The sequence below is a fragment of the Rhinolophus hipposideros genome (genome assembly GCF_964194185.1).
Source record: "Rhinolophus hipposideros genome assembly, chromosome: 14".
Classification (NCBI taxonomy): domain Eukaryota; kingdom Metazoa; phylum Chordata; class Mammalia; order Chiroptera; family Rhinolophidae; genus Rhinolophus; species Rhinolophus hipposideros.
This window is the reverse complement of record NC_138060.1, coordinates 22,316,223-22,340,203: the sequence shown is the minus strand read 5'-3', so window position 1 is coordinate 22,340,203 and position 23,981 is coordinate 22,316,223. Positions and strand designations below refer to the sequence as shown.

At 36.2% G+C, this 23,981-nt stretch overlaps 1 protein-coding gene across 10 annotated transcripts in view; it reads right to left on the bottom strand.

Moving 5' to 3' along the window:
* Positions 1-23,981, bottom strand: part of GRM7 (glutamate metabotropic receptor 7) — an 822,860-nt gene that overhangs the window by 473,118 nt on the left and 325,761 nt on the right. The gene's annotated exons all lie outside the window — the stretch shown is intronic.

Below are 23,981 nucleotides of genomic sequence, written 5' to 3'. Positions count from 1 at the left end.
CAACGTTGATATGTCAGCTTTCTTTGATGGTTTGCCATTATTTTTTTGTGTTAGTTTTAGTTTTAGCCATTCTAGTGGCTATAAGATGGCATCTTATTGCAGTTTATGTGTACGAGTATGTGGACTTCCCTTAATGATAATGATATTCAGTATTTTTTCAAATGTTTATTTCCTTTTTGTGTATCTTCTTTTTTGAAGTTTTCATTAAGTCTTTGACCTATTATCACTGTATTATGTACCTTTTATTACTGATTTATAGGCATATAGGCATTTTATATATAAATAAAACACCACATATAGGAGGTATTTTAAATATAGATGCCATATATATATATATATATATATATATATATATATATATATAAACATAAACATATATATATATACACACATACATATTTTCCTCTCAGTTTATGGCTTATTTTTTGGATGAGCAAGCATCATTTTTAGTTTTGACAAAATTGCATTTACTAGTATTTATTTTCTTTTATAATTAGTGTTTTTTATATGCTATGAAATCTTTGTTTACCCTAAGGTTATGCATGCATTCTTATGTCATCTTTTTTCTAAAATTTTGATAGTTTTAAGTTTACAATTATATTTATGATCCTGTCTTTTTTTTTTTTTTTGGTATGTTGACTGGTAAGAATTGATGTTCATTTACGCATGCGCGCGCGCGCACACACACACACACACACACACACACACACACACACACACACATTTCTTCCAGCAAAATACGTTGAAGATATCGCTAAATCTATTGTATTATCTTGGTGCCTTTGTAGAAGATCAACTGACACGTGTGGATCTATTTCTGGGCTTTCTATTATATTGCATTGATCTGTTTTTCTATCCTTATTCCAACGTGTTATTGTCTTGATTACTGTAGCTTTATAATAGGTCTTGAAGTTTGTATTGTAAATCTTCCAACCAACTTCTCCTTTTTCAAGATTGTTTTGGCTATTGACTGTCCTACATCACTTGTATTGCTATATAAATATTAAAATTATCTGTATAAACTCTATACAAGAAAATCCTGCTGGGAGTTTGACTGAGATTGCATTGAATCTACACATCAATTGGAGAATTGATATAGTGATGTCTACCAGGGAGCATTCATAGGTCTACTCACGTGTTATTCAGTCTAAATAGGCCATACCTGGTACCGGTTTACTCTGAGAATTTAGATCAGGTAAGAACTTAGCAACAGGGTAGCATCAGGTATTCCCTCTCAGTTGAAGTATTCCTTATGTCTGTTTAAGTGGCCATCCAAGAATTATTATCTTTGATTACCAAGTGATACAGTCAAGGTGGAAGGAGACACAATCCTCTCTGGGGATGTAAGACCCACCTTTCTTAGAAGCCCAAAACACACAGGAGTCAATATCTCTTGCAACAACTTTATTTATATCTATATCTATATCCATATCTATATTTATAAAATTATCTATATTATTTTGGATATATATATATATATATATATATATATATAGTGAGAAAGAGAGAGAGAGAGAGAGAGAGAGAGAGAGAGAGAGAGAGAGAGAGAGAGAGAGATTATGAAAGATTGGCTCATGTTATTATAGAGGCTGAGAAGTCCCATGATCTACCATCTGCAAACTGGAGACCCAAGAAAGCTGGTGGTTCCAAACCTGAAGGCCTAAGAACTAGGGGAGCCAATGTTGTAAGTACTGCTTTAAGATCAAAGACCTGAGAATCAGGAGCACCAGTGTCTCAGGGCAGGAGAAGATGAACACTTGTATCTCAACTCAAGAAGAGAACAAATTTCCCCCACCCTCTACCATTTTGTTCTATTCAGGCACTTAACAGATTGTAAAATATCAACCCATACTGGTGAGGGCAATGTTCTTAATTCAGTCTATATATTCAAATGCTAAAGTCTTCTAGAAACATCCTCATAGATACACCCAGAAATAACACTTTACCAGTTTTTGGGCATCCCTTATTTCAGTCAAGTTGAAACATAAAATTAACCATCACAGATATTTTCCCTGGATGTAGAACTCTAGATTTATGGGTTTTCTTATCTCTTTTCTTCTTTCCTAATTCAGCACTTCAAGGATGATTCATTGTTTTCCACAAGAAGCCAGACATTGCTTATCATTTTTTCCTCTTTTTTGTTTTTCTAATGTCTCTCTTCCCTCTGCTTTTTATCAGTAAGTCTCATTTTCTTGGTTTTCAGCAGTGTGACCATGATGTGCCTAGATTTTCTTTTTCGTATTATTCTGCCCGAGGGTCAGTAAGCTTCTTTTATCTAGAAGTTATTGTTTTTCATCATTTTAAGACATTTGTGCCATTATTTATTCTAATATATTTTCTGTCTGTCTATCTCTCCTCCCCTTTTGGGACTCCAACTGACATGTATGCAACTTGATGTTAACCCACAGGTTTTTGATTGATTTCAATCAATCTGGGCTTCAGTTAGCAAATTACTATTTGCCTTTTCTCAAGCTCATTGATGAACAGATCTGTTGTATTCAACATGATGTTAATCTCATATAATAATTTGTGACTTTAAATATTACATTTTTCAGTTCTATATTTCCATTTAGTAACTTTTTTTTTACATCTCTCCTGAATATAATGTGATTTAAAAAGTCACAGTGATAAATAAATAAATAAAAACTAGCTTTTAGAATATAGAAGACATCTGTTATTTTTACCAGTCATCCATTCTCTCTTCTTTTAGTAACTGTTTGTGCTTTTGCTTTGGGGACTTGTTTTTTTTCCCATTTAATTTAGGCTCACACAGACTCAAAAGTAAATTGCATGACCTAGCTTAAGGCAATCAGTTAATTACATTCTCCTTAACATATTGACTGGTATAGGGATAGGTTCATGTTCCAGTCAGAACCAATGAAATGCCAAAATAATTTATGCTGGAATACTGGGAAAGAGTTTCTCATTTGTATAGGATTTTAACCCAAGAGTCTGAAAAGTCTGAAACTGCTGAAATCATTTTGCTATCATGAGATTATCAGCCTCCTGATAACGGAGCCAAGACACAATGAGATAGGAGCCAATTTGAGCTAAGGAATGAAGATATTTGATGTGAAGTTTGAGCCACTTCATCAAGCCTCAACTTTTCCTATATTGCATTAGGCAATAAGTATTGTTTCACCATAAGCCCATGCAGACTGGGCTCTGATACCAGTTGAGTTTAGCCCAGTGTTTTGCAAATGGTATATTATGGAATGTGTAGTGAGCAAAAACTTTGCTTACAGCTTAATTTTTCAGCCTCCAGGAAGGCCAGAAAAGCTCCACAATCACTGGAGTGTCTGGAATGGTCAGCTATAGCCACTAATAGCCTCAAAGCATTTGTCATAAGCATACCATTATCTTCCATATGTGCTATGAAAATGTCTGGAAAGAATTGCCTTAATCAAACCACGTACTATTTTGAATTTCATTTTTATCATTTGAAAAACTAGAAAGCTGTAATGGTATCTTCAAGGGAGTTTTTAATTCTATACCAGTTTATGACTCCACATTGTCAATTTTGGCTGCAAAATTCCAATATCAAAGTCCAAAACCATATTGTACAACCATGAGTGTAAATGGGTTATAACAACACTGAAAGAAAAGGATGGAAAAGCATAATTAACAAATGGAGAGGCACTTAACACACAACTCTGAAACATATAGTTTCCATAAGATCAAAGCTAAAATATGTCAGTTGCCTTTATCTGAAACCTAGATGGTTTGCGGGAGCACCTGGTTTTAAGAAAATATTACGCCCCAAACTCCAAACATGCCAAAATAGATACAGATATTGAGCCTAAGGGTCCTACCCATATTACAGTTTCAGTCAACGACTTTCAATATTGCATTCACATATGCAACTTCATCCTCTGAAGTTACAAAATAAAGAAGGCATCAGCAGTCAGCCTATTACTTAAGGCTCGGCATGGTTTATATGTGGTGTGTTTTAGCAGCATTATGCTGGAAGTGATCGTATTCTCTAGTCCAACTCTATCATTTTAAAGTTGAAACTAATAAATTAAAAAAAAAAAAGAAATATAAATAACATTGGAAGAAAAAAAAATAAAAAAATAAAGATAAGGGAGGCCATTCTAAATCTGATCATTTTCTGATGAACCAAATAGGTTCTTTTGCCACATTACACTCAACCACCACTGCCTCATTTGAGGGGCACACCTTGTAAGAGATCTCATATTGGGAACCTATGGGCTCCTTGGGAAGTAAGCAGCAAGTGCTGTTTCTCCAAACCATTTAGCGCTAGCCAATCAGAGAATCATTATCTAAACTGATATCTTTGCTTAATCTTCTCCTGATGCTAAAATATATCCTGCAGGGAATCAGATAAAAAGATTTAGCACAAAATAGGGGTTGCAAGTTAACAGCTCAGTTGGTGGTACAGTTTTCTGAGATAAAGATGTTGGTTTCATCCCATTTTACTGAAGCTATAACAACATTCCATAGGTAAAAACCAAGAATTTCAGCAGGGAACACAGGAAAAACAGGTGTAGCTATTGTCACTGTTGGCCGGCATTGCTTAGAAACTTGCTCCCAGGTATGTGACAGAGCAGATACCTGAAAGCTGGTAGATCTCTGAAATGTTCCAATAACCTACATTTACATCTGTGTATAAACAGAAATCTGGAGAAGTGCCCCGGGAAACCGGTTAGAGGAACCATATGAGTACTCAGTTGCAAACCTGAAGTACTACCAGCTCCCTATATCTTTCCTTTTTCATACTGATGGAGGATTGGAATTTTGGAAATTTCAGATCAGTCTCTTATCCGTTCACTCCTTTACTCACTAGTCACCCAAGTGTGTGGCCTTCTGTATAGCCAAGCATGGTCCTCACAATACATCTTCATCTGAAAAGTAAATAGTCTTTCCTGTAAGTTTTCCATTTCCTTGGTTGACCTCAGGTTTATGGCATGATGCTGTTCAGTTAGTTCACAATTTTTAAAAATTCCTAACTTAAACTTTGAAAAGTTTTTCTGTTAATAACAACTAATGCCAACTATGAGTATTAAATGAATTGATGTGTGTAACACACTCAAAACACTGTGTAGCACATATATAAGCAATTCCTATTATTGTCATTATCATTATTACTAGTATTACTAGTATTACTTATTCAGATGTTTGTAATCCTTATAGACACCTTTATTCACACTCCACATAGAAATCAAAATAAACATTTTTGATCAAATGAAGTCATGAGCTATGTTGTTCTCTGACTAAGCCCCTCTCAAATTTGAGATCAAACAAGGAAAGTCAACGTTAAAGTAAACTTTGGCTACATTACATTTTACTTACTTAATTCAACAACCACATCCCGTTTGCTTATTTATGCACCAGGCACTGTGCTAAGAACCATATCAGAGAGAATGACTGAAGGAATAAGCTGTCAGGGGGGAGACTGAAATTTTCCTGGAAAGTAATGGGAAACCCAAACAGACTTTTTAATCCTGTATCAGTGTTAGAAGTGTTACCAGGTTGCTGATGGATATTTCAAGTTTGAGGGCTGAGTGAGATACATGGTTCTTCCTACAAGCTAGATCTTCAATATATGCCAACATTTTACTATATAGTAGCACTTACATAATTCCCTCATTCGTATTCCAAACTACATTCAATGTCTTTTTACAAACGTAGAAACTATGTTGGAGGTCACAAACTATAAGTGGGCTGAGTTTACTCCCAACTGACATACTTAGTTTCTGCATGTTAAATTGGGAATTTTCAGGTTTAACAAATATCATAATGTACAGACGCTTTAAAAAAATTGTGAGACGTGACAGCATGTTCACAATCAGCTGGAGAGGAATAGCAGCTGCTTTTTTTGGAAAAGGTGTGTCGTCTCTGGGGCTGTCAGGATCTTTCCACTCACTGGATGAGGGTGCAAGCACTTAGCTCATTTCACTTCCTCACATGACTTGTGAGGCATTGAAGGGTGTGGCCTCTGCCCTGCATCCATAGATTTCTAATATACCCCTAGATGATTAGGGGGTACTGAAGAGTTATGAAGCTTTGTTCAGGGCTCCTCACAAGCACAACTCCTTGCAAAGCATTGTACCTAATTTTATACATATTTTTATAGGAAATTTTTAGAGGCCTCCCACCACCACACTGAATAAGTTTCAGTCCCATACCACCAAATCTGCCTCTGCTATCTCTGATAGATTGACAAACCTTGATGTAATCAAACCATGAGGCAAAAAACAAAAACAAAACGAAAATGAAACCAAAAAAAACACACACATAAAACATACATGTTGAAAGATTACTGCCACTCCTAACTCCTGGATATTTGATGGAACTCCATTGGGGAGAGTAAATAGCTAATATTGTTGGCTATCATTTGCAATAGGGTATGGGGAATTAATTGATATAAACGAAAGAGTGCCTTTACTCTTAGGATGCTTGTTAAAATCTGGGAGATTGCTTGCAGCCAAAAGTAATTGAAAATGTGATCGAAAGTTACAGCCAGACCACTTGGTAGAGTGTGTGATGCTCTGATTTCAGATGAAGAGCAGAACTAACTTGGGAACTACAGTCTGAGAGAAAACCAGGATGCTGAAAGAAGCAGTGCAAAGCTTTAACCCCTATGTTTCTTGCTCCCAGACCTCTGCTTTCAGAAAACCAGTTAAATAAGCAGCGTCTTTTGAGAGAGTCTTTAGGACAATTTCCCAGACCAAAAAACATCTCCCTTTGCCCATAATATCCAGCCCCTGAAAGTATGCTTTTAAGAGACGGTGGTGAGTTAGGGAAGTTAGGAGAGACCCTGTGGGAGCAGCAAGTGATGGGAATGGGGAGCGTCAGATGAGCTGAAAGAGAAGGTGAAATATCCAGGAAGGCTCATCCCCAGTTGAGGCATCGCCAAATTTGGAAATTAAGCCACAGCAGTAAGAAGCACGGATAAAAGACAAAAGTTATCTAAGACAGACTCTAGGTCAAGGGTACAGCAAACTATTGCCCACAGGCCATTTTCCTGTCTTTGCATAAGAAGTTTTACTGAGGTATAGACTTGGCTTTTTTTGCATTACAACAGTAGACTTGAATAGTTGGAACAGAAGTTATAAGGTCCTTTGAGAAACAGTTTGCCAATGCAGATTCTGTTCAGATCATTGTTGGCTTGAATTTGGACAGCAAGAAGGGACAGTGATAGGAGAACCCTTATTTAATCGACAGCCTATTATATGCTGGGTACTGTGCCACATGTCTGATGGAAGTTACTCACTTTATACTCAAATCACTTCAGAAAGTATGTGGAATTAGTCATATTTTGGAGATGAGCAAACTATGGAATCGAGAAGAAGTTTTCCACAACCTCCTAGAGAGTAACCAATAGGTCAGGTCTGTCTTTCTCCAAAGCTCACAGTGTCTTTATTGCATCTCATTGTGACTCTGCCTTAGAAACGTGGAGAAACGTCAAAAAGGAAAGAACCCGGGCTTCAGGCTTGTGCTCAGATTCTGGCACTGCCACTTAATGTCTGCATGACTTGGAACAAGGCACCTCTTCTGAGCTTTGGTTTCCTCATCTGTGAATGGAGATAAGATACTTTTCCTCTGACATTTATTGAGAACTAAATGAGTTAACTTTGGTCCTCATAGGATTATACATCAAGAAACATTTAATAATGTATTTCCTTTAAAAAAAAATAGCATCAGTGTACTGGGTGACTGAAGAAGGAAGAGTTAGTAAAAGGAAGAGAGCCCCCTATATCAAATAGCTATTGTGGTGCAACAAACTACCCCCAAAGCAGAGTGTTTTGAAATAGTATGCGCATATTGTATTGTTGCTCAGTAACCAACAGGTGGCCCTGCTGATCTGGAATCTGGGATAGGCTTGCCTGATCTTTTAGGGCTGGATCATGGGTCTGCAGTCTGCTGGGTCAGGGGCTGGGGCTGGGTGTTCACTCACATGCCTGGTGGTTGGTTGGCTCTTGGCTGTGGAAAGAGTAAGAACTAGAACCTGGATCTCTTATCATCCATTAGGCTAGCCTAGACTTGTTGCCATGGTACCTGGGTAGGGTTCAAAGACAGAAACAAAAGAAGGCAAGGCTTTTTGAGCTAGATTAGAAACCACTGTATTGTCTATTTCCACCGCATTCTAATGTTCAAAGCAAGTCACAAAGAGCCTATATCCAAGCATGAGGGGAACACTCTGTCTCTTTGTAAGAGTTGCTGTCCAGTCGCATTGTCTAGGGCATGGCTATAGAAAGGCATGAAAAAATAAGACCGCAATCAATCTATGACATCTTATTCTTTTAAAAAAGAAGGAAACAATAATGCTTTTATTCATGTTTGTTTTAAATATAAAGTAAGGCGCAGTATTTGAAAGATCTAGGACACTGCGTGGCACAACCAAGACACCCAGTAAATGTTCGTGCCTTTGCTGTGTCAATCTGATCTGTGTGTTATACTTCTTTTTTTTTTTTTTTTCCTCCACAGGTTTTATCTTTCTTTCAAAGAAAAAGTGAACTCCAGTAGATTTAATTCTAGATGAAGGACGAGTTATATGTATGTTATATTCTTTGCATCTAGTTTAGTATTAATGAATATTATCTGCGTAGGCATCTCAGAAAAAGGATGTGTTTCCATTGTGAGCTAAGTGCATTTGTATCTTTTCTGCATCATATTAAATAGAGAAGCAAGGTAAATCCATGAGGAGGGTTGTGTTGCCAATTGCTGTGAAGGATCTGCTTGGTGGCTTCGGTCAAATGTCTCGAGTGTAGGTGTAACTCTGTACCATCATAGTCCTTGAGGGTTGGAGACAAAGCCTGGTCCATATTTGAGTATAACTGGGATGCCAGGAGGACTTATCTATACCATTGAATCAAAATTGGTGGTGGTCAAGTTTCTAGGATAAACAGATCTCTTCAGAGAAGTTTAAGAAGCAAAAGATTCTGTACCCTCCCCTGCACAGAAAATGTGGTACCAAATGTAACGAATGACTTAGCTTAAGTACCAAGAGCTAAAAATTGCAGAGGCACCATGCTTGATGGACTATGTACAAATAAATAGTCAGGACATCCACATGTAAATAGAAAGAAAGGAAAGCACGGCTCTTCCTGCTGTTTATTATCTAGATGATTGGCAATAACTAGCAAGATAACGTAGGTTCAAGGCAAAAAGCTTGAGGACCTGGTTTTCTAATGTCAAGACTGGTCACTTTATTCTGATAAGGGAATTGCTTAATGATAGGTATCAAAATGGCGCTACAGAGGGATGATATAAATAAATATGAAGAGTTCAATCTCATTACAGGCAACAAAAATATACATGAATGTCATATTGAGAAGGTGTGACCTAAGATGCATCTAAGAGAAAACTTTCATGAGTTTAAGCAGGGAATCTTTGACCTGACACCTTTCAAGAATATTTAGTAGTAAAGCAAAACATTATCTCTAATGAAGAGCGTATCTGGGAAAATTACATAAATCTTTTCCTTACCTGGACTGTTACATTAACAAATTATACCTCAATAACAGTATTTTGCAACTAAATAGTATTTTGTAAACTGATGACCTTCCCCCAAAAAACATAAACAATTTTCTTCTCGTGTTGCCAGAAAAATATGTGAAAAAATGTAACTTTCAAAAACATGTTCTGAGCAAGGTTATAGACGGTGTCATATAGAGAATCACTCGTTAGATATATGAAACAGGTATCATCAATGGACATTTGTTGAATGAAAATTTTATTGAGTATTTTTTATGGATCAGGCCCATTGCTAAGTACTTTATAAACACTGTCTTACTACAATCATACAACAATGCTATGATGTGGGTACTATTATTATTGGTAATGAAACTGAGACTCAGAGAGGTGAGTAACTTTCCCAAAGTGGTGCTGCTAGTAAGTGGCTGAGATGGGAATCCAAACCATGCAGTTGATCTCCACATTAACCACTATCCTCCTTTCCCCAACTGAGGTAATAAACACTCAAGAGGCAGGTACACACTTTCTCATGAATCTCAGAATCCAAATTAAATGGTCCAATTTGGTTTTCATTTCGGAAAGTTACTTTATTTTTCAGTATTTTTATTGAAGCATTGTTTCTGAGTAAATATAGCACAGAATTTCATTTTCTTAAATACCATTACAATTTGCTTAAGAATTCCTTCTCTTTGACTATAATAAAAGTTGATATTTTGAGCATCTAGAACTGTGCTAAAGACATTAAAGTATGGAACAACTAAAATTAGAACCAATGGGTAGAAGTTGCTGGAAGAAAACTTTTAATGTTCCAAACTACTTGAAAATGCAATGAGCTGCTTTAGGAGATAATAAGTTACATGTTGCGGGAAGTATTCCAGAAAAGACTAGGTAGGCTCTCAGAAGGAATGCTGCAGATTAGAAAGTATTAAACAATTGAAAAGGGAATGGATGAGATGGCCTCCCTTCCAGCCTAGAGAGTTCATGGGAATCCAACAGTTGGGTTTACTCATTGCAGTTTGGAATCATTTTTTAAAGGAAAGGCTCTCACCTGTTCAAAAGTCCTAGTCTAAGGAAAAACTAAATGGAGCCATTCTAGTCATCTAACATTTTTCTCTCCTCTGGCAGTCTCCCATGTAGGGGGTGTTCAGTAAATGCATATCGCTATATTGCTCAATAGTTGATACAATTACAAAAAGAACATACAGTCTTTCAAAATAGCTATTAAAGATGCTTTATTCTCCATGGCCCAATTAAATAAGCCACAAGGTTTTAAGAAACCTCAGTTACAATAGCTGGTACAATCTGATATCCTAATCACAACTTTGTATTATTCTCTGCATCCTTAATCTCACATTTTCCAACAAACATAGAAGTGGTTAATTCCTACTATATTAGAGGATTAGTCACTGATGTTTAATCATTGAAAGGATCATAATTAATCACAGTCCCCATTTGAGAAGAACTTGCCAGTGGTCAGGAAGACTGTTCAGCCTTCTGATGAATCTTATCTTGGAAAGCTGCAATAAGCAGATTAAATAATTTGGGCTTTCTTGACTCAAAATATACTTTCATAACTTCAAGTACAAGTTTCCCAGAATTCTGAACTAGGACATATATATATATTATTCTCTATTTCAAGAACATATAATCAGTGTTTGAAGCCAAAAAAAAGAAAAAGTCCTTTATATGATTAAAAAAACAGTCCAAATCAAACTTGGCAATGGTTTTAAATTCATTCAACATGAAGAACTATTTTAACATCACTGTTACCATAGTCGTGCAAATAAAAAAATAATCTGTATTCAGACAGGCTTCTGATATACTGAGCATTCCCATCTTTGTACTTATCTGTACCCACATTCACTATTATCTGAAGATGAACAGAAGGAAGTCACCTAGGAGGGATCATGATGAGGCTATGTTAAGAGGCCTGAAAGCTCATCCTAAGCAACCTGACATCGAGTTTCTCAGATCTGAGTTAGAATCTTAGCAGTTGTATAACCTTTATCTGTAAAATGCTGCTAATAAAAGTAGCTACTGCAATCTGGCTGTTGAGTGGAGAAATTAAAGTTTGCAAAGCCCTCGGCACAGTGGTTGGCACATAGACAATACTCCCAAATATTAATTTGACTTTCATCACATACTGCAAGAGCCCTTCATCTATCTCTCAAGAATTACAAGACGGTAAAAGGACGTTGACTAACTTACATCCCTGCCATAAAAACTGACCCTGAGAAAATTTATCCCCGTTTTGCATTTTCCACCTATCATCTGATACATCAGTCCATTTTCCACTTTTCATGTAGATTTTTCTCAGCTGGCCGAAGTCCAGAAGGGAGTCTATAGTGGACATTAGGGAAGATAAGTGCTCAGAGTCTCTCTTCCCGCTTTTTATCATCTCTGTCCCAACTCAGTCTGTAATGGTGGATAAATGCCATTATACATTTGTCCAAACCTAAAGAAAGTACAACATCAAGAGTAAACTTTAAGGTACACTGTGGTCTCTGGGTGATACTGATTCATGAATGTGCCACTCTGGTGGGGTGTTGATAAGGTATAGGCTGTGTGTGTGGGACAGGGCGTGAGTGGGAAATCTCTATAACCTTCCTCTCAATCTCTGTACCTTCCTTAAACTGCTATAAAAAAGATAAAATATAAAACATTAATAGGATTATCATGTTCACTGAAATAAGTCAGACAGAAAAAGTCAAGAACCATATGATTTCACTCATATGTGGGATATAAAGTTGGAAACAAACAAATAAGACAAACAAACAAACAAAAACTCAGACACAGACAACAGTTTAGTGATTACCAGAGGAAAAGAGGGTAGGAGAGGTGGAAGAGGGAAAAGAGAGTCCACTATATGATGACGGAAGGAGATTTGACTTTTGGTGACCAACTCACAATGCAATATACAGATGACGTATTATAGAATTGTATACTTGAAACCTATGTAATTTTATTAACCGATGTCACCCCCAATTAATTTAATAAAAACAAATTTTAAAAAATAAAGTAGGAAAGGAAGAAACCTCAGCCTGACTTCGAAAAGTTGACCTATGGTTGGGGGGGAAAAAAAAACGATCTATATTTTGAGTCAATCCAGAGCCGACACTGAATTTGACTTTTGTTTTTACAAGATCTGAGTGAGAGAAGATGTTGGAAGCGAGTCTTTCGACGTGCAGCGGAGCGCTGTTTCGTGCTCTGCTGTGCCCCTGTGCTATTTCTGCTTCTGTGACATCCCTTCCCATCACTTGTTGAAACTGCTGTCTGAGCATCAAAGAGCATCTCAGATGTTTCTGCGCCCACAGAATCTTTCTTTTTCTGCTAGATCCCTAGGAGTCGGTTACTTATTTCTCTGTCCTACATGACTATCTTTTATTTATAAAGTTGATTGGGTGACAATTGTTAGTAAAGGTACATAGATTATCTTCGATACACGTTGGTTCAGCGCACTGTGTGCATTACGTGTTCACACCCCTCTGCCCAGCAGCTCTCATGGGCTGGGGTCCCATTGCATCCATGGCACCTAGCCCAGCGCCCAGCATAAAACGATCTTGATAAATGCTAAACTGAAGCACTGCCCCACTGGAGGGCAGGCGTTAAGGGGGCAGATTCACCGCGGGGTTGTCTCATTAAACCCAGATTTGCCTTTTCTTAATCGGGAGTTCCTTGTACAATTAGTCAAACACTAAATGTCTTAATTTCTTCACCTGTGAATAATCATATCTATCTCATAGAGAAGTGTGAGGATTAAATAAATCAGTGCATGGAAAGTCCTCAGGTCAGTGCCTCCCCTATATAAGTGTTCAGTAAATGCCAGGTGTTATGGTGACTACTGTTGTTATCTGTTACAGAGATTGGTCTCTAGAGATCTGTCATGTCACCACCCAGGAAAATCCCGGGGAAAAAATAAGGTTTGTTTTTTTTGGTGAGGTTTGGAATTTAATCGATATAGAAAGTACCCTGGAGGGAAAACACACACACACACACACACACACACACACACACTCCAAATTAAAATAAAATTTAGATAAAAATATTTTAGAATGCCATCTGTTCATATGTCGGAGATGGCCGATTTGATAAAAGTCTAAAGAAACATTTAAGTGCTGACATACAATCAGATACATTTTGATTGGGCATCAAGTTTATTAAAATAATCTGTGTCCTTCAGATGGGTCATATGTGCAATAAGAAAACTGGCTGGAGTCTAGAAATTACCAGCTCACGTGCCGATTGCCTAGTTCAGTGCCCAGGGCTCACTCCCAGAGGCCTTCCCAGAGACAGGTGACATGTGGACCAAACAGATCTGCCAAACAGAGCCCCCCTCTCTTCTTCTAGCTGTCTCCCTACCCCCAACTTTCCTCCCCATAACACACACACACACACACACTCACACACACACACACACCATTTACAATAGCTCCAAGTTCGGGAATTTAAGCCTATTAGATGGGCAGTTTTTCGGTGCTCCTGTGAATAAGTAAATGCATGGATAGGTGCCGAATGCTGTTTCTCACGGTTCACCTGAGGCAGTAATGGCCTATATCACTATTCCCCCACTGCAAGATTCATAAATATACCAACTGGGTCTTATGCAATAGCTGCTTCCCAGAATTGCTCCTACATCCAGTTTGCTCCATTATTTCTTCCCTGCGGCATGCTTAATGCTGCTTGCAAAAATTTCTTAACACATCAAATTTAAAGGCTTCCAGATTGTTGTCAATTCACAAATGCCGTTCAGGAAAAAAAAAAAAATCTGTTCTTATACAGACAAAATTTCTTTTTCAGCTTCTTCAAGTCATTGGCCCATATCCGACTTCTAATCTATGTCCAAGTTTCTTCTTGCCTTCCACACTGCTCTCAGTTGAGCTCATTGCAATCTCGAACATTTACAAGAGAAGAGTCAAAGTTACAACAAATGCCTTTCTTACTGAAAAACTGAACCCTCACTCAAAGTGGAACAGTAAGGAGTGGTTGCTGATACGTAATCAGGGGACTAGAATTCAAGTAACTTCTGCATAATTGCAACCTGTTGACCACTGACAGATGGTGTGAAAATTCAGCACTGCATGGTGTTGCTGAGCCTTAAGACACTTGTTTTTTCAAAATGATAAGCATCTTCTTGGTGCCATTTCTATTTTAATTTTTAATACCTTTCAAGTGTTTGGTATAAAATTATGTTTCTATGCTAAAATGTTTGTGAACATATATTTATTTTATTATTAATTTAATCAATTTGAGTAGGTAATTTCTTTCCTGTATAAGGGTTCAGGTAGAAGATGGGAAATTGCTGATCCATAAAGTCTATAAACATAGGAAACATTAAACATCTGTCAACCAGAAAAAAAAAAATTGCATCTAGCGTGAGCTGAGTTGAAGAAGAGAAGAAGCTAATTTGTTTTCTTCTCCAGAGAATATTTCCCATTAAAGTTCATCTACTCTTCACTTTTTTTTACACAATATTCACACTGTCTCAACAGTTTTCTAACTCCTATTGAGTCTGCTAAACAGGATAATGATAAATGACTAGTATCTTCATGTGTAGATAAGAAGCAACTTAGGAAAATGCTCATTAGTATTTGGGTTTGAATCCTAGCTCTGCCACTTCCAGATGTAGTAAGTTGCTGGACAAGTTTCTTAACTCTCTGTGTCTTGATTTCCTCAGCTAGAACAAGGAAATAATAAAAGAGCCTACCTTATGGGGTCGTTGTGAGGATTAGATGAATTAATACATGTAGGTGCTTAAATCTGTGTCTGTTACACAGTAAATTCTCAAAAAGTTACCTAATGATACAAAAAAATCTGTAGAATAACCATTTTGTCTCTTTCTTTTGTCTGTTTTGTTGTCATGAATGTAAACACTGGAAGGTGGTCATATAGTCGATCACAAGGGACATGAGGGAAAGTACTGAAATCTACCTATTCTCACTCCACGATTCTTTCTAGTGCATGATGCCATGAAGTCTTAAAAGAAAAAAAATGACTGATTTTTCTGTTGTTCTGTGTAAAAGTACACATTCTCTACTATGTCAACATTTGTCAAATTATTAATAAAACTATTAATATCTCACCCAATCAACTGATGGTTGACCACATCTTTATTAACATCATTATCAAAGCTACTACTCTTTCTCATTCTAGACACCTAAAACATAGGTAGCAATATTATTTACATTGAGAAAGCCAAGCATTGGAAATACTAAGTTATTGCATGTTTACTATCACATACTTGGTAGTACAGCCATGGTTGAAACCCAGAACACTTGATTCCAAATTCTGTGAAATCTCTTTTGCAAGGGACTTTACACAAGGATGGAGGACATGACTGCAGAGCCCTCTGCTATTCTTGTCTGTCAAATATCCATTTCCACTTCTATTCATAACAGCTCCTCAGATTTTGATGTGGGAAATGACCCCTCTTCCCAGTGAACACGTTATTAGTAGGAATGCTGTATGAGGAACCCTCACAATTCTCCTCACTCCTAAACAACGGACGAAGACATGAAACAAGGTACACAACTCATTTACTCTTCCCCTAAAATTTGATTCTTTTTTCAAACGATAAAAATTGTGGTACATTCTTAGACATTCCTTAAGCAACAGCCCAAGATTAAATTCCTGAAGATGCTGTGTCCTGAAATTCCTAAATTCTGTTTTGCCACCTGTTTTCTAATATTTTATTTCCAATCCTGCATCCTTCTAATAAATGTGGGTATTTTTTTTTTAGTGTGAGCCAGAATCAGTATGTATTTCTTACTACCAAAAAACTATAACTTACACATAAATGGGCGTTACCTTAAATATAGCTGTATTTAACATCTGCGGCTTTATTTATCAATGTCATATGTCTAGCACTGACCCTTCTCCCCTTATGATATCAGCACTTCCCCTCACTCATTCTCAATCCATGTGCCTCCATTTGGACTGGCCTCACCCATAGGTCCTGGTATTGGGCAGTCGTCATACTAAGCTCCCCTCATCGCAGTCGTAGGCTCAGTAAAACGTGCATGACATAAGCTGGTAACATCAGAGCTCACCATAGGTATTTAATTGAAACTAAGTGGGAAGGAATACCTTTCTGCTCACTTTAAGAGAGGCAATGACTAAATGAAGATTATTCATATCAGAATAGACACAAGACGGTAGAAGAGACCTAAGTCTGACAACGTGTTTGTGCCCCGGAATCCAACAATACCTAACACTATGAACCAGTCTGGCCCTATGAATCATCTAAGCCATGATGTCACCTATCTCTCTTAAAAGAGTTGTATTTCTGTCACTTGCAACAAAAAGTCTTAGTCAATGGGATAGCCAGTGAAAATTTCTTTCCCAATGTGGTTCTGATGCTAATCAACAGATGGCAGAAATGCTGCCCTTTAGGAACACAGTAGACCCCCTTATTCAAGGGCAATATGTTCCAAGACCCCAGTGGATGCCTGAAAGTGCTGATGGTACAGAACAGTATATATATATATATATATACTATGTTATTTTTCCTCTACAAATATACCTATGATGAAGTTTAATTTATACATTAGGCATAGAAAGAGATTAACAATAACTACTAATAAAATAAAACACTAAACTATAAAATAAGGGTGACTTGAACACAAGCACAGTAATACCACAACAGTCAATCTGATAACCAAGTTGGCTACCATGTGACTAAGGGGCAGGTAGGCAAAATAGTGTGGATACACAGGAAACAGGATGGTTCACTGCCCAGGCAGAAGAGAGTGGGGCGGCTTGAGATTTCATCATGCTACTCAGAGAGGCACACAATTTAAAACGTATGAATTGTTTATATCTAGAATTTTCCATTTGATATTTTTAGACTGTAGCTTATGGCAGGTAACTGAAACAGCAAAAAGCAAAACCACAGATTGGGGGGGTACTGTAACTGTAATTTGAAAAATAACTCCCCTCTGTTGAGTCCTTACTATGTTTTTTGATAGAGGCAAGTATTTCATGTTTGCCTTTTCTTTTCTAGAGTAATAACAGGCCCATCAGGAAGGTCGTATTATGATTCCCATTTTGCACCTGAGAATTCCCAAGGGAGAATGGTTAAGTATATTATCCAAAGTTGTACTGAAAGAAGTGGGCGTAGGCTACCCCTAGGTCTCTGCGAACTCCATGCTTCTACTTTCTATGGGAGAACACAGTGAATCAATTAAAAAAAAAGATGTCAGACACCATAGGGCAGGCACTCCAGAGGCTACAATTACCCTGTTATCTGCTAGAATTCTAATAACTATGCGATACAGAGTTGCCCAGTTATTCTAGAAAGAAAGCATTGCCCTTTCTTTTCTAAATGTCTGAACTATGAAGACTCATTCAACATAAATTGAATACTTGCAATTTCCCATGGAGTCACATAAATGTTAAAATATAAATGGCAAAGGCAATCTAAAAAAGAAATTATATCTAATATAGAAAATTACTGATACATGACTAAATAAGACATCTACAATTAAACAGGCTCTGAATATCATGAGGATGTATTTAACATTAATTTAATACAAATTTTAACCATACATTCCAGTTGAAATCTATTCTTTTCTAATTTCTAGGTAATTCCTTAACCTCTGGAAGTTGAACTAAATCAGAATGCCCTTGATAATGCCCTTGGAAACACTTAATGGCAAGTAAAACTTATTTATGGGAGCAAATTAGAGCAAAGCCACTTTTAGGCTTTTTGTGGTTTGATCCTGAAACATATGTTTGTGATGAAAAAAGACAAACAACAAAGCATACCTTAAAATAGAGTTTTACTATCATGCAAATTCCCTAGAAACAGACCATAGAGTATAACACAGCTCAAGGGCTTTCACAATAACAAAAGTAGATAAATGAAGGAATCAAACATAATGAAGAACAGGAGAGTTTTATACAATTTGAAATAGAAAACTCAGATTGTTCTGATTATCTTCTGTGGTAGACACACCCTAAGGTGACTGAATGATCCATGCCTTTGTATAATTTCCTCCCCTAGCATGCAGGTAAGTCCTATGACTTGCTTCTAACTGATAGACTATGGCCAAGTTAATGGAGTAGCACTCCTATGATTATGTTAGATTATATAGGACTCTATCTTAGCTGACTGGAGTTAGAGAGACTCTTCTGCTGGCCTTGAAGAAACAATAACCATAGAGAGGGCAGACTGGCAAGGAAATGCTGGAGGTGTCCAGGACCTAGGGCAGCCCTCTAGCCCACAGTGAGGAAGAAGCCAGCACCAGTCATACTACTACAAGGAAAGGACTTCTGCCAACAGCTTGAATGAGCTTGGAAGTGGAGCCTTCCTCAGTCAAGACTCAGATGTGACTCCAGCCCAGGCCTGACACCACGATTGCAGATTTACAGTTTTGCCCTGATTCTGACCGACAGTAATTTTGAAATAATAAATGTGCGTTATTTTGAAGTTGCTAAATTCATGTGATTTTATGATACAGCAGTAGAAAACTATGTAATACACCTTCTGCTGTGAAATGTTCTTCTATATGTTTGGTGAATCTCGGGACCTGTCATATAATAAATATACAATAAATACTCATTGATTAAATCAGCAAAACTCATTTTGTTTGAAAACAGAATTGAGAAGACTACATTACCAATGGAAGACACTGATATTCTTTGTTTAAAAAAAGGCCATGAAGATCTGTGGGAATGATATAAACCTTTTTAACTGCTCACAACTGATTTTTATTGTCTTCATAGAAACTAGGATGAGGGTGATATTCCAGGTAACATTTGCAAATTAGTGTTTGAGCTTCTGAAATTCAGAATTTTCCCTAAAATAATTTATGGGACATCACTAGCTTATAAATGAGATAAGTAAATATATGTATTAATTCTTTAAAAACATTCAATGTCTTCTTAATGTACAAGCAGACTCATACTAAGTAAACAACGAGCTTGGCAACTTGGATTTGTCTATTTCTAGTTAAATGATTCATTTAAAATATAAAAGAAATTACATCCAACGCTGCTAAGTTTGAGTAGAAAATGATAGTTACATATTTCTGAAAATGTTGTAAACTGGTATAAATATTTAAAAAAGCAATTTGAAAAGTGTGAGGAGAGAATTTAAAGATAAAGTCCATGACCTACAATACATTGATTCTACTTTTTCTAGCAATATATATATAAAAAAGTCCAAAGAAACATTAAAATGAAATATTCATTCCAATATTTTCTGTAACAGCAAAGAGAATAAACAACCAAAATGTGAGTCAGCAAGAAAGTAGTTCAATATATTATGGTACACAAACTGAATATTACATTAAATAGCTATAAAATTATAATTATCAAACCTAAAGAAAAACATTAACGATGTTTAGTGCACAATTTCAAATATGCAAAGCACAACAGAAGGGTGCATATAGAAGGAACAAAACTACTGAATAGGGGATTTATAAAATGTTTGATATTTGGGAATAAATGGTAACTTAGGGATGTATGCCAACCCTTTGTGTAATCTGTCCTGCCACCTCCACTTCACATATGTAGCAAATAAACATCTACCATTCTGTCAAAATTTTATAAACATGATCAAGGGACGATGAAGTCAGAAAAAGTAATCCACAATTGTTGGCAATAAAAACATGTGTTATGGCTGTCTGTCCCCAAACTTTGAGATGATTTGCTAACAGTAATGGTTTGGAGAACTAATTTAAAGAAGTACAATTCACTCAGTAAACACTATCCACTGTGCTACCCCTTGTCTTACTCTTCTTAAATAGGAAATAAACACTAAGCCCAGGGGTAGCTATGAGACCTACAAGGAACACTATCTTAGATCTATGTCTCCTATTCTAAAAAGGCAGCTTTTCAATGCAGTTTCTCTAGAATGATCAAGGACAAGAAAGCCATCAAGAGACAGCGATAAATATTTGGGATAATCTCTGAGTCAAAAGATAAAAGCGACAAGAAAGAGGTCATAAATAGTCATGTTGTAGAAAATAAATGAAGACCAAGTGGAAGAGAAAATTAGATGATGGAGCAACTTCACCAACATAAAGAAGAAACCATGAAGAAATCAAGTTCTTGTGCACAGCAGCCTGTGGCTAAACACGTATATGGTTGTAGGACAAAGGTCTTATTACTTTGCTCTGTCAGTTCATGGATCAGTCTCAGTTTCTAGAGCCAGCTGCATTTCTTCACTCATGGATCATTTCTTCCACCTTCAAAAACAGATATCTCACCTTTGAAATCTATCTAAGCTCCCCTTTGCCTTATCTCTCCTCTCCCTCCTTTTCTCAAAACATCCTTCTCACTAACCCTTCTTCCTTCTTCTTCCATTTTTAAGGGCTTCTGTGATTACATGAAATGTACTCAGATAATCTAGGGTAATATCCCTGTTTAATATCATCTCTTGACATCTGCAAATTCTCTTCACAGAACTACCTACATTATTGTTTAAATGACTAACCAGGGGGTGGGGCAGGAATCTTCCAGGAGAACAGCTTGAAGTTCTACCTACCATACGTGGTAGAGAAGCCATTCAGACGTACCGTCATGTTGTTGGTGATTCATAAACATAACTTGGAAGTAAGATTTTTTTAAACTTGAAGATAATTGTTAATGATTTATTTTTCTCTTAACTTTATTGCTCTTAAGGGATGAGACAATGGTTCAAATACAAGCTTTTAGTATTATAACTTTAAGGATGATGTTTTATAATTTTAGATTATTTAAATGTCAATTTTATAAATTAACTTCCATGTTATTCTATTTGTGAGTGATTAAAGTATTTTTGTTGTTGTTAACATGTCTGATAAAATAATCCAGAAACATGGCAGTAATTTTTATCTTTACCCAGAAATGTGAAGGGTCTTAGGGTAACATTTAATAATCTACACTATATTTGTGAATTTTATTAGTAAATTATTTCCATCTTATTTAATTTCAAGATAATGAAAGTATGTCTCTTTATTCAAGAAGTCTCTCCTATTGATTCAGAAAAACATCATTTTTAAGTGTCTCTTCTACAGTAATTTTGGATTTTCTCTCATTTTACATAGACACTTGATGAAACTAATTCCTAGGATAATGTTATATAAATGGAGATTATTTCCAAGTGCAAAAAAATATGACTTTAAATGAGAACATAAAACCCTGTGTGACCATATGTTTATGTTTAATGATCAAAATACAAATTAATTCATATCGCTAATGGCAAAAATAGCATATAGTCAATAGTGTAAACACCACTAACTTATTTTAATGGCAGAGCACCAAACACAATGTCAATAGATGTAGCAAATGCAATGTCAATGTCAATAGGCAGTTTTGAAAAATGATATCTGTAATGCAAATGACAAATCAATATCTATAATATTGAAAGAAAGCTTACAAACTGATATGAAAAGACAAACACAATAGAGATATAGATAGAAAGTATGAATAAGGAATAAACAGGAGAATGTTCAAAGGCAAAAACGCATCCAAAAAGATACTTAACCTTCCTAAGTAATCAGGAAAATGCATTAAAAATTATATGTCTCTACCAGTCAATTTTAGGTTGATTGTCATTTAAGTTCTAACACACTCTGTTATCACTACCAGTTTTATTCACCTCCTTCACGTTCATGTTTTGTCCTTATTTTTACTTTGTTTGTGTGTGTGTTTGTATGTATCCCTTAATTCCCTGTTGTAATTACACATGATAATCCTTTTTGTTAATAGACATTTATCATTTATATCCCTCACACAATGATAACCCCCCTCCCCCATCTACTACCCCTCTAGCATCGCACAGAGCCATTACAGTTCCACTGTCTCTATTCCTAATGCTGTACTCCGCTTCTTATAACCATATATATATATATATATATATATATATATATATATATATATATATATATATGTTTATACATATATATATGTTTACATATATATATGTTTACATATATATGTTCATAAATTGCAGTTGACATTCATTATTGTTCAGCTTCAGCTTCAGGTGTACAGTGCAGTGATCAGACATCTACATCATCCCTGAGATAGTCTCTATGAAGCATATGGTAACCATAAACCAAAACTACACAAGAGATACACAAGAAATTAAGAGAAAGGAATACAAACACAACATCTACAGTGAATCAACAACATACAAGAGAAGAGAATAAGAAAGGGACAGAGAACTACAAAAACCATCAGAAAACAATTAATGAAATGGCAATAACTACACATCTATCAATAATTACTTTAAATGTAAATGGTTTAAATGTTCCAATCAAAAGATGAATGGATAAAGTGGTACATGTATACAATGTAATAGTACTTGGAGATGAAAAAGAATGAAGACTTACCATTTGCAACTACCTGGATACACTGAGAGGGTATTGTGCTTAATGAAATAAGTCAGATAAAGACAAAGACCATATAATTTCACTTATATGTGGAATCTAAAAAACAAAATAAATCAATGAACAAGACAAAAGCAAACTCATAGATACAGAGAACAAACTGATGGTTGCTAGATAGGAGAAGGGTTGGGGTGCTGGGTGAAAAAGGTGCAGGAATTAAGAAGTACAAATTGGCAGTTACAAAATAGACACAAGGTTATATAGCACAGTTTAGGGAACACAGTCAAAAATATTGTAATAACTATACATGGTGTTAGGTGGGTGCAAGACTTATTCAGGGAATTACTTTGTAAGTTATATAAATGTCTAACCGCTATGTTATATACCTGAAACTAATACAATATTGAATGTCAACAGTAATTGAAAAACATTTTAATTGAAAACAAAAATACATTTATATACTGGTATATAAATACTGAATCACTATGACGTACACCTGAAAAATAGTACCAAAAGGGCTAGATGTACAATGTGTTCATGAAAAGGTATTGTTTAATCCCCAAATAAAAATTCTATTTCTAAATATATATGTACCTTCATACCAACGAAGGGAGATAAATTGAAATACTGACACTTTTTTAAGGAAACATTTCCAATTTTTATTTAGAAAATTAATCAAAACAGCAAAAGTAGATTTACAGAGCTTACATATCAATAATAAAACAGGAAGGAAACAAAATATTTCAGATATATCTCGAAAAGTTTCAAAGGAATACACACCAGGCTAAAGATCTTCAGTTAAACCACAGTTGCAAAACAGGTTGTATTCATTCCTGCATTTTCTCAGTAAGTTCTTCCTTATACCTGCCTTTCTCTTTTCCAATTTGTGGAGATTTGGCTTTGCATTCAATAATTTTTTTCCCGATCTTTGTCCAGTTTTAGCCTGCTGATAACCACCTTGCTCAAATGAATGCCCTGTGGACAGATGTGCCACTAGCCTTCTCACGCTGAGCCCCGTTCAATGTACATGACTTATTTCTTTCCGTCCAGCTGGACTACCTTGCACGTTTGCTGACCTGTGTAGGCTCCTCGAACCGCATGGGCCTGGCATCCTTGAGGATGGCATGGTACGGGGTCATTGTTCTTCAGTTGCAGCTCCTGGGAAAGCGGGGATGACATGATCTTCCAATGCATGTGCTAGGGAAATTGGAGAGTAGTTTGAGG